Source organism: Oratosquilla oratoria, chromosome 37, assembly GCF_046742065.1.
Source record: "Oratosquilla oratoria isolate Oo_2021 chromosome 37, ASM4674206v1, whole genome shotgun sequence".
Lineage (NCBI taxonomy): Eukaryota > Metazoa > Arthropoda > Malacostraca > Stomatopoda > Squillidae > Oratosquilla > Oratosquilla oratoria.
In genome coordinates, this window is record NC_134813.1 from 2267105 (window position 1) to 2279604 (window position 12500).

General features: G+C 39.7%; 1 protein-coding gene across 1 annotated transcript in view; it reads right to left on the reverse strand.

The window, feature by feature from the left end:
* The window catches only part of LOC143019499 (frizzled-4-like), a 139712-nt gene that overhangs the window by 62664 nt on the left and 64548 nt on the right, over window positions 1-12500 (reverse strand). The window lies entirely within an intron of this gene.

A 12500-nucleotide genomic window follows, 5' to 3' on the forward strand; every position in this document is an offset into this window, starting at 1 on the left:
AAAGTGCGAGCGTGAGGGTGTTATTGGTACAGCGAGGACATTGGTTTAGTCTCTTTCGCAAAAAACAGACACGCGCGCGTGCATTGAGAAAGAGCTGGGATAATGAATGATCGAAAAAAAAAAAAAATCTAACCAATCACAGCACCTGTTGTTAGGCCACCAGTTGGGGGAGAGGGCGGAGTCCTAACTGATTTGTTTGATTCCAACAAATCAGTTCTTTCCAGATTATACCTGAAACTCTGTTCACATCATAGTGGATTATCCCAACTGATAGCTTGTTACCTAAGAATATGTGTGTGTGTGTGTGTGTGTGTGTGTGTGTGTGTGTGTGTGTGTGTGTGTGTGTGTGTGTGTGTGTGTGTGTGTGTGTGTGTGTGTGTGTGGTGTGTGTGTGTGTGTGTGTTTGTGTGTGCACGCGCTCGTGCGATGTGTGCAGTACGTGTTTGTATATGTGCGTGGTGTATGTACATGTGTGTACGCGCACGCGTTTTACGTACATGCATGTGTCTTCGTGTATGCGTGGGTTGTTAGAGTCTGTATTCATGTGTGGTTTCGTGTGTGGGATGAATTTTAGTGCCTATATTTATGTGTTGCTGCTGCAGCTATTGTCATTCTCTCTCTTTCTTTCTGTGTGTGTGTGTGTGTGTGTGTGTGTGTGTGTGTGTGTGTGTGTGTGTGTGTGTGTGTGTGTGTGTGTGTGTGTGTGTGTGTGTGTGTGAGAGAGAGAGAGAGAGAGAGAGAGAGAGAGAGAGAGAGAGAGAGAGAGAGAGAGAGAGAGAGAGATTCACCATGATCGACAGCTATTACCCTCCCGGATGAGGGCTCAGAGTTTATATATGACCCATCTATAGGTAATGATGTGACCTTACATGCACATACACACCCAACTCCCCCGCCCACGAGAGCTGAAGTAACGACTCGCAGAGAAATTAATTTAGCCCTGAGCGGGAATCGAACTCGGACCGCTGTAGCAGCGGTGTGTGTGTGTGTGTGTGTGTGTGTGTGTGTGTGTGTGTGTGTGTGTGTGTGTGTGTGTGTGTGTGTGTGTGTATTCACCTCGGATCTGCTGCAGCCTCTGTTCGAGACAGCCAGACACCACCCTACGGCAGTGAGCTCAGAGCTCATTATTTGCCGATCTCTGGGTAGGTCTGAGACCACTCACACCCCACACACCGGGACAGCAAGGTCACAACTCCTTGACTAACATCCCGTACCTACTCACTGCTAGGTGAACAGGGGCTTTACGTGATAGGAGACAAACCCAACTTATCTCCGCCCGGCCGGGGAATCGAACCCCGGTTCTCCGGCTTTTGTGTGTGTGTGTGTGTGTGTGTGTGTGTGTGTGTGTGTGTGTGTGTGTGTGTGTGTGTGTGTGTGTGTGTGTGTGTGTGTGTGTGTGTGTGTGTGTGTGTGTGTGTGTGTGTGTGTTGGAGTGGGTGGATGGGAGAGATCCTCCTCATCACTCCCTAACAAGACACACCCACATAGCCTCATAGCAACTCGATCATTTATTATTCTCCCCAGTAATTGTTTATGTAAATCCAAGAAAGACAAAATAGCTTTAAACAGGATGTTACACCTCTTGAGAAATCCACAAAAACTAGCAAAAAGAACTGCAACAGCCTAGAAAACAGAATAGAGTTGAATGTTGTACTAAGTTATGTGTACAATCATCGCAAAATTAAACAAAAAAAAATACAAAAACCCATAAAGGCGATTAAAATAACTATTTCTTTTTCAGCCGAAATGGCAATCGATCATCTCAAGCGTTCGAATCCTTTTGGAAATGCACGAATCTTTCTGGCATTTTATGCCACACGTGTTCGAATATATCGATAACCTTCCACTATTTTTCGGTTTCCTTCCCTTTTCGTCTATACGCGTCGTCTTTCGGTGTCAAAATATCGCGTCATCGTACATCGCGCATCCCTGCGACCGTTACCGTTGTATGCCTGACCCACGAGGAAAGATGATTACGCCTTCGGAATGCATCGCTCGTTCGCAGAACGCATCGTTCAAAACACTACAATCCCCTGCTCGACCGCATGCATTAATTTGCCTTTGATTTATGAGACAAGCCAGCACACACAGATAAACGCCAACGTCAAGTGTTCAAGACATTGTGATGAAAATTTGAGCTTCGGCTACGCTCAGATCAAGGTTCGGACTTCACGTCCAGCCAGGCCTCAGCTGAATAAAAACTCCGAAGTCACTCCAGTACTCCCTTCCCCGTTTATGAATAAAATCGTTTGCCGGCAGCCAGAATGAAGGTGGTGGGATTCTGCACTGTAACAGTGTGCATTATGTGGAGATGAACTGAACGCTGTAGTGAAAATCTAAAGTTTATTTGTATTAGATGATACGAAGCTTTGGTAATTAATTTTGTCGTTGTTGTTGTTATTATTATCATTATCATCATCATCAATCATTATCATCATCATCATTATTATCATTATTATTATTATCATTATTATCATCATCATCATTATTATTATTATCACTTATTTTTATTATCATTATTACAAATTTTCCCCGTCTGGGGTATTGGCTGCATGTTTTGTGGCTAAGTAGCATGCAGCTGATATTTTAAGGTCTATAAAGGGCGCCCCTACGGACCAGTCACACATCATTTTGTATGTGATAGAGGAAATATCTGTTCATAGATAAATGATGATACTTTATTATACTGCGACTGTCCTTTCGTTATGCTGTCCTCCCACCCCTTGTTACTGTCCTATACAATTTCTCTGAATATTTCATTTTTTTCGCCTAATCCTGCGGAGGGGGAAAAGAATGCTACCACCAAGCTTCCCACTTGAGTCGTACGAGAAAAAAAAAAAAAAAAAAAAAAAAAAAGACGGGGACATAGACATCCTTCTCCTTGTAGCCCCAAAGGGGACGTTCCTAAAAATAGTAGAGGCATACGAGGGTCTAGGGGTTTTCCAACCAGTACCCTGTGGTTTGGGCCTTTTAATGAGGGTGGATGTGGTACAGATGTAGAAGGGGAAAGATAGGCAGTATGTTTGTGAGAAGAAAGATGGATGTGTTGGCATTGAGTGAAACTAAGTTGAGAGGGTGGGGCGAGAGTTTGGGAGTGTAGTTGGGAAGTACTCAGGAGTGAAGAGAGGACGAGGGAGAGAAGGGGTGGCTATACTAGTAAGTAAAGATATAGGTAAGCGTGGAGTGAAAGGAGGTTTCTTCAAGATTAACGTGGATGAAAGTGAAACTGGGAAGGGAGATGTGGATTTTTGTATTTTTGTAAGTGCATATGGGCCTGGTAGTGAGAAGAGTGTACGAGGAAAGGAAAGAGAGGCTTTTTGGGTGAATTTAAATGAGTGCATAGAGGGATTAGGGAGAAATGCCAATGTAGTGGTATTGGGAGACCTTAATGCTAGGGTAGGAAATGAACCACCAGATGGAGTGGTTGGGAAGTGTGGAGTTCCAGGAAAAAATCGTAGTGGAGAGTTGATGGTGGAGATGTGTCTAGAGAGTTAATGATAGCAAATACAACGTTTAGGAACAAAGTCAAGCATAAGTACACATGGGAGAGGGTGGTGAATAGAAGGGTGGTAGATAGAGCATTAATGGATTATATAGTGGTAACCAGGAGTATAGTAGGAAGGGTTAAGGATGCACACGTTCTAAGGGGAGAGAGTGAGGGAATATCAGATCGTTTTTTGGTGGAAAGTTGAGAGTGGAGGATAGATGGAGAAAGGGGAAAAGGACAGAAGGAAAGGAGGTGCTTAGAGTGAACTGCTTAAATGAGAAAGAAAAGGAGTACAAGAAGCAGCTGAGAGATGAGTGGGAGAGAGTGAAGGATAGAGTAGAACTAGGAGTGGAGGAGTAACAGGGATGGTTCAAGGAAGGAGTCATAAGGTGTGCAAAGAGGGTGTGTGGAACAAGGAGGCCGGGAGGAAATAGAAGGAAGGGTAGTGAGTGGTGGGATGACGAAGTAAAGGAGGTTGTAGAAAAGAAGAAGCAAGCTTTCACAGATTGGTTACAAAATAAGTAAGGTGATGAGATGTACAAGGGGAGAAAGTGGCAGCAGACTGAAAGTGAGCATTAAGGGAGAGAAACAGGAGGAAGTGGATAGTTTCAGATACTTGGGTGCGAATGTGGCGGGAAGAAAGTAGTGGAGGTGGAGGTAGAGTGTAGATTGAGAGAGGCGAGTAAATGCCTTGGGAGATTAAAAAGTGTATGGAGAAATAGACATTTGGGAATGGATGCTAAGAGATGTATGAAGGAGTGATTGTACTGACTGCACTGTATGGGGCAGAAACATGGAACATAAGAGAGGAAGAGAGGAGTTTGAATGTTTTTGAGATAAGGTGCCTGAGATGTATGATAGGGGTCACTAAGCTGGAAAGAGTGAGAAATGAAGAGGTGAGGAGGAGAACGAGGGTGGAAAGGGAGTTGGGAGATAGGGTTGATGAAAGATTATTGGGTTGGTTTGGACAAATGGAAAGAATGAGTGAAGAAAGACTAGTAAAAGAGGTATGGAAGGCAGATGTGGAAGGTGAGAACATGAGGGGGAGACCCAGGGTAAGATAGATTGATAGGGTAAAAGGGGCAATCGGAAAGAGGGGAATGCCTGTTGAGGAGTGATGGGAGAGGACAGAAGATAGGGGTGCATGGAGAATGGTTGTGTATGGATGATGCTGTGATGCATGACGGGGAGTGGGTGGGGGATGAGGGGTGAGGAAGTGTGAGAAATAAATTGACGCAGCCCGAAGGGATTTCTCCTCCTCCTCTCCTTTTCTGCATGAGAGGACGGAAGGGGGGGGGGGGCGATTTCATGAAGCGGCCTTGCTGTGGATGTGCTGTCCTGCGATACTGCTTCTGACCCAGGGCAGTGGACAAGATGCAGGGATGACTCGTTATCCAGGAGGTGCCAAGATAAGAGGGAGGGAAGAGGGTAGAGGGGAGTGGAGTATGTTGGGGATGAAATGGGTGGGAGTGGTTTTTATGCCTTTGTTTTTTGGCTACCTCCCTTGTAAGGGGGAAAAAGCCTTTGGTATATGTATGTACGTAAAATTGTTCACTATTGCGGTTATCACTATTATAGTTGTTGTCGCTATTATGTACTGCAATAATCATTGTTTTGATTTTTTTCCTTTCGTTAATAGTGTGTGTACACTCAAATATTATTTTAGATTTTTTTTTAATTTTTAACGCATTTTCTATCCTCTGGCCGGGGAAGGGTAGGAGGGAGGAGTGGGGATGGCGACCCTCGGTTGAACAGAATCGCCAGACGTACGTCGTATAATATATATAGTATAAAAAGTATGTAAAGAGTATGATGGTTATTCACGAAAGGGACCATTGATTTTATTTTATATTCATTTTATTTGATTTTCTATTTATCATTATTACTATAATCATTATTATCACTATTATTATTATTATTTTCATCATTATCATCATCATTATCAATTATTATCAGTCAATTATTATCATTATTAATCATTATCATTATTATTACCATTATTATAATCATTGTCACTTATTATCATTATCATTATTTTCATTATTTTATTAATATTATTTTACATAATTACATTACATAATTACATCATGATAATGTATATATACATCTGTATATGCATATATACATCACTTTTATTTTTTCTACAAAGGACTTCCCCATAAGTCTAGATTTTGTCTAGCTGGTTCTAGATCACGCTGATTTGGAGATGTTGCTGTGGCCTTTACTGCTATGGTCTTTGTTGCTGTGACCTTTGGAGGCATGTCCTTTGTCGATGTGACCTTTGTTTCTGTAGTTTTTTTTTTTTACGCCATGACCTTTGCTATTGTGGCCTTTGTCGCGGTGACTTTTGGTGCTGTGGCCTTTGTCTCTGTGACCTTTGTTGCTGTGGCCTTTGGTGCTGTAACCTTTAGTGTCGTGGCATGCAAGTAGGAAAAAGGTTTCGATAAAGTCCTGCGCAAGCCTTTGATCTTGGAGCGGACCCCTGGCTGCCCCCAGCACCCGCCACCCGCTTCCTATGCTATCTCACATTTTCTCTCGGACCAATCCATAAGTGGCATTGTAACTGGTCACTGCTTTCTCTTTTCTCCGTTTCTTTCCTTCTCATCTCGTCAATGGGGTTCAGTTCTGTCTACTGTTTCTGTCCTCTGCTTTTCAAACGACCTGTCCGGTCACCTGTCAACGGTATCTTTCTTTATAAGCAGTCATTTTTATGTCTCGTACACTCTTACACAAACAGTATACCGTGAATTTATCATGATCGGGGACTAATCACAATTTCATTTATTTTCTATCTATATATTCATCTACTTGATTACACTGGCCAACATATAGAAAATAAAAAATTCTAGCACGGAAAGTTATAGCTATTCTACTGTAGACTAATTTTGGGGTGATTCATCCAAATTTGGTCTCAGAATTGCTCTATCACATCACATTTTTACGCTATCACCGTACCCCATTTTCCAGTAATTTTCTGCAAGTATTACCTTTTCACTATTCCTCATGTATTGCAAGCTGCTTAATATGTTTTTACGCGTCCTTACATATATTTTTTACTTCTTATCGTTAGGGATATGCAGAGGTATTTTTCTGAAAAAATCTGGCATGTTTTTGTTTTCCTTTGCCTCACCAAAGAAAATGTGAGACAGTTGATTTTTGAGTTGCAGTGCGACAGGTTAGGTTAGCTCAATGTTGTAAGAACATAAGAATGAAGGAGACTGCAAGAGACCATAAGGCCTACACTAGGCACCTCCGTTTATAAGGCCTACACTAGGCAGCTGATTCTTTTGCATCGAGTTTTTGTTTTTCTTATACATACATCTTGTTTGTTATTTTTGGATAGCTTTTATTTTGTTTATTGGTGAAACAGGTTATACACGTTAAATAATTTTATATCAACATTTCGTACTAATTTACGTAACAGCAGTTTCTATAAATGTGTAGACCAAAGTAATCCTGCCGATAGTTATGACCTACATGACTTTGTTTCTTCTTTGCAGATCGTGATTACTTAGCAGTTAGAATGAACGCAGATATGGCTACTATATCGCAAAGAAGAAAATGTTGTAATGACCCAAATGTATTTTGTTACATCTGCGGAAACTACATTTTGAAGGATCAAAGGCTCAACATAAGTACTTCTGTCAAGAAAATGTACCTTGCCTACTTTAAGGCACATCTTGGAGACCAGGACAAAAGCTGGGCTCCTCACATAATGTGCAAAACATGTGCTGAAACCTTGAGATCATGGAATCAAGGAAAGAATGCTAAGCTCAAGTTTGGAGTGTCAATGGTTTGGAGGGAACCGACAAACCATTTTGATAACTGATACTTCTATCTTGACAATGTGAAAGGTTTCAATAAGAAAACCAAGCATCTCTTGAAATATCCAGATATCCCTTCTGCCATTAGACCAGTTACACAACGGGATGAAATACCTGTACCAGTATTTCCTGGACTGCCTGAGATTGATGACGACGTCATCAGTCCAACAACTTCTAATACGGATGAAGATGAACCGGATGTTTTTCTGCCATCTGTTGAAGGTTAAGATACGCCTTCTCTGTTCACTCAGGCTGAATTAAATGATCTGGTGAGAGATTTGTATTTACCAAAGATGTCTGCTGAATTGTTAGTTTCCAGGTTGAAAGAAAAAAGAATGCTAGAACCTGGCACTATAGCAGACGCAACGAGAAGTGGCCGCTAAGGCGGGGTTAGGGAATTTCCCGGTGTTGCCACATCTCCACAGATAACATGGCCCGCACGGCTCGACCACCCACCCGCCCGCTCTCTCTCTCTCTCTCTCTCTCTCTATATATATATATATATATATATATATATATATATATATATATATATATATATATAATGTATTTATCCATGGCGAGAACGTGCGTGTGGATGCAATGCTTTCTGAATGCAGTGTGGGGGCGTGGCCAGAGAAGGGATGGAGTGGCAACGTCGCTCTCTCCCGCTCATATGCCATGTCCACGACTCGAGGAAACGAAACCTTTGTATAGAAAAAATTGCTTTGATTTTTACCTCAGTGGTGGTGTGTGACAAAAAAATTATAATATAATTATATGTGGCAACATTATAAAATTATAAAATAAAATTTAAAATTAAATAAAAATATAAAATAATTATATGTGGCAACACAGGGGGAATCCCCGTGCTTCGCCCTAACGGCCAGTTTTCGATGCACCGAGTATAGTGTTTCTTTTTATCGTAACAGAAAAACAGAACTGCGGAAGTATTTTAGGTCTGATGCCCAACTTGTGTATTGTAGTGATGTTGAAGGCCTTCTGCTTGCTATGGGGCTACCTGCATATGATCCAAGTGAGTGGAGACTTCTTATTGACAATTCCAAAAGGAGCTTGAAATGTGCTTTGCTTTACATTGGAAATAAGTTTGGTTCTATTCCAGTAGGACATGCGGTAATCATGAAAAAAGAATATGCCAGCATCAAGATTGTTCTGGAGAGGTTGCAATATCATGTACATGAATGGTTTAATCTGTGTAGATTTGAAAATGGTGAACTTTTGGCTGGGTCAGTAAGGAGGTTACACAAAATACCTCTGTTTTTTTGTTATTGGGACAATATGGCTACAGCAGACCACTGGGCGAAAAGGGAATGACCCCCAAGAAGAAGTTTGACACCTGGTGAGAACATCATCAATAATCCTCTTTTTCAGAGTGACAAAATGGTCTTTCCTCCTCTACACACAAAACTTGGTTTGATGAAACAATTTGTGAAAGCCCTTGATCACAATGGAGAATGCTTCTACCGCATATGTTCAACCTTTCCAAGTCTGAGTGAAGAGAAGAAAAGGCAGGAGTATTTGATGGACTTCAGATAAGAACCCTACTCAGAGATGCCATCTTTGTCACAACAATATATGAAGTAGAGGCTAGACCTTAGAATGCTTTTTCTGATGTAATAAAGAATTTCCTTAGAAACAGGAAAGCTGACAACTATAAAGAGATTGTGGAGGAACTGCTTCTGAGTCCTCAATCACTTGGATGTAAAATGAACATCAAATTGCACTACTTACACAGTCATTTGAGTAATTTTCCCGAGAACCTGGGTGATGTCAGTGAAGAACAAGGTGAACCCTTTCATCAAGACATTAAAATTATGGAAGAACGCTACAAAGGCAGATGAGACTACAATATGATGGCCGACTACTGTTGGAGCTTGAAGAGGGATGATCCAGATATTGTGTATGGAAGAATGTCTAAAAAAAGGAAGTTCATGTAGACACTGTAACTTAATCATAAACAATAAATATTTTGTACATCTTTGCATCTAATTCTTTCACTATAAGCACAAAATTGACAAATTGCCAATTCACGTAAATATATAATATCTTATATATTGAAAACCTGATATGATGGACAAAAACTGATTGCATATTTGGATTCAGCACACCAACATTGACTGGAATTCGGTCGTACACCCCCATGATGCCAGAAAAATTGCGTTTACCATTGCTATGTTTACCCTGCCCTCCTTAATTATCTCCCTCATAACTTCTATGACTTCAAGTCTTTGGTAAGAAATATTACTGTTGTTGATGATGTTGTTATTATTATTGTTGTTGTTGTTATTGCTGACAGAATAATAAAATACGTATATCTAGATTTTGCAATTTCCTCTGCAAAAGATATATATTTTTTCTGATATGTAATTGACCCCTTATATATTTCATTGTATTTCATATTTCATCTCTGCCGATTTTCACTTCTTGTTAGTGTTTGTATTTAGGACTGAAACTGGTAGTTTGTGCGTGCGCGCGCGCGCGCGCGTGTGTGTGTGTGTGTGTGTGTGTGTGTGTGTGTGTGTGTGTGTGTGTGTGTGTGTGTGTGTGTGTGTGTGTGTGTGTGTTTACTTAGTTGTATTTACTTAGTTGTATCTTACGGTGCCCCATCTTTGTATCTCGCAGTCTAAATTGTTCTTAAATTCGTGTATTTACCTATGTTATGGGAAGGGGAGCTATGTTCGTGGTGTTCCGTCTTTGTATCTCGCAGTGTCTAGTTTCCTCTTATATTCGTGTATAGTTTTTGCACACACTATTCTTTTATCCAGTTTGTTCCAGATATCCACTTTGTGTGGATAACTTTTTTTAGGCCTCTTATATAACTATCCTTTTTGAGTTTCTCATTATGTCCCCTTGTATTTCTCTTATCCCAATATAGTAAGTCTTCTCTATCAAGAACTTCTGTGTCTTTCATGATTCTGTAAATGGTAAGCAGATCGCATCTTTCTCTTCTTTGTTCCAAAGTCAATAATTTCAATTTAGCCAGTCCTTCTTCGTATGGCAGATTTGAAACTGTTGAGGACATTTTCGTGGCTGCTCTCTGGATTCGTTCAATTTTCCTTATATTCTTTTTGATACTGGGTGACCATAGTGTCGCAGCATACTCTAGTCTAGGCCTTATTAGTGCGACTTGTAACTTTTTAACCATTTTTTCGTCTAATAGGTAAAAGCCACCTTTATTGATTCTCAGACAATTTTAGCTGTGTATTAGGGGACATGTCATTTGAGATAATTGCTCCCGGGTATTTTTCAGATCCCACTTTCTTTACTTCCTTTGTTCCAATTTCATGTCCCTTTTTTTTTTTTTTTTTTTTTTTTTTTTTTTTTTTTTTTTTTTTTTTTTTTTTTTTTTTTTTTTTTTTTTTTTTTACTTCTCCAAACTCCATTATGCTACATTTATGTTGATGTTTACTTCCCACTTTTGGCTCCGTTTCCAAACCTTGTTTCTCTCTGTAGTGATTAACAATCCATTTCAGTATTCACTTTCCTCAGCAATTTAGCATCTGCAAAGAAACTCATGTAACAAGCCACATCTTCATCCATGTTATTCACATAAATAGTGAACATTATTGGAGCCAAACCGATCCCTGTAGAACTCCACTATTCACTTCCTCCCAAGCTGAACTCTTTTCCCTGAGCACTACTCTCATTTTTCTGCCATACAAGAAATCCTCCATCCAGTTTAGTAAGTTACCTTGTATCCCTATGGGTTTTTTTTTCAATCATTTTTGTGTAGTACCTTGTCGAAGGCTTTTTGTAAGTCTAGAAAAGCACAATCAGCCCACCCACCCCTTTCTTGTATTATATTTATTAGTCTTAAGTAGAAAGATTACGTTTGTGGCATACGATCTTCCCTGTCTGAATCTAAATCGTCTCGGGTTTATTATATTGTTTTCTTCCAGGTGTTTTATTCATCTATTCTTGATAATTTTTCACAAATTTTGGCTATAGTGCTTGTTAGGGAGACCGGTCTGTAATTTGTTGGTTCTCCTTTGCTTCTTCTTTTATATATTGGTACAATATTGGCATTTTTCCAGTCCTTTGGTATTTTTCTTTCTTTGAGTGAGCAACTTATTGTTATATATTTTGTCCATTAGTTCTTTACATTCTTTTAGTATTAAATTGGCAATTCCGTCTGGGCCGTGTGATTTCCTAACATAAAGGTTCGTTAGTTGATCCATTATTTCTTTTTGTGTTATTGTTATTTCCCTCATGGGGGTGATCGCACTTCAATTCCTTCGTCCCAATGCTGTACTTTTTCTCTAGTGAAAACCGACTTGAAGTGGTTGTTCATGACTTCAGCCATTTCTAAATATTTTGTATATCATATATTTCCATAGCGTAGTTTCACCATTTCCTGTTTATTTTTAAGTTTACCATTCACATATCTGTAGAAAAGTTTAGGTTGATTTTTAAATTTTCTATGATATCTTTTTTCGTAGTTTCTTTTTTCCTCTCTGCGCACTTTTACATATGCATTTCTATGGTTGATATATATGCCACTTTCAATTTTTTTTCCATCTTTTCCAAGCTTTATCTCTTCCATCTTTCGCCTCACTGCATCTTCTGTTTAACCACCACTTAATGTACATCTTTTCCTGTTTCTCTCTTGGTACGTATTTATTCACTCCTTCATTATAAATTTCCATCAAAATCATCCATTTCTCTTGCACTTGTGTCTCTTTAAAAAAAATGAAATAAGAATAATCCCAATTTGCATTTTGAAACAAATTCTTAAATTCTCCAAAGCCCGTTTTGTTGTACATCGGTCGTACTTTTCTGTATTTCTCATTTCTCTCTACATATATTTCCTCCTTTAGTTCAACTTCTATTAGTGTGTGGTCACTCTTTCCAAATTATATCTTGTATTCAATTTTATCTACAATTTCAAGTTCTGTTGTAAATATTAAATCTAGTCTCCACGGTTCTTCATTACTTCTATATCCGGTATTTTCTTTTACCCATCGTATCACTGTATGTTCCATAGTAGTGTCAAGTAATACATTTCCCCATAGATTCTCTCCGCCTTTCACTGTCATCTCTTCCCAACAGATTTCCTTGCAGTTAAAATCTCCCATAAGTACCAGGTTACCTCCATCCTTCAGCATCTCGTTTAATGAATGCCTTGTATCTTCTAACATTTTTGAATGCTCGCCTTCTTTCCAAGAGCCCGTTTTTGGGGCACATAAATC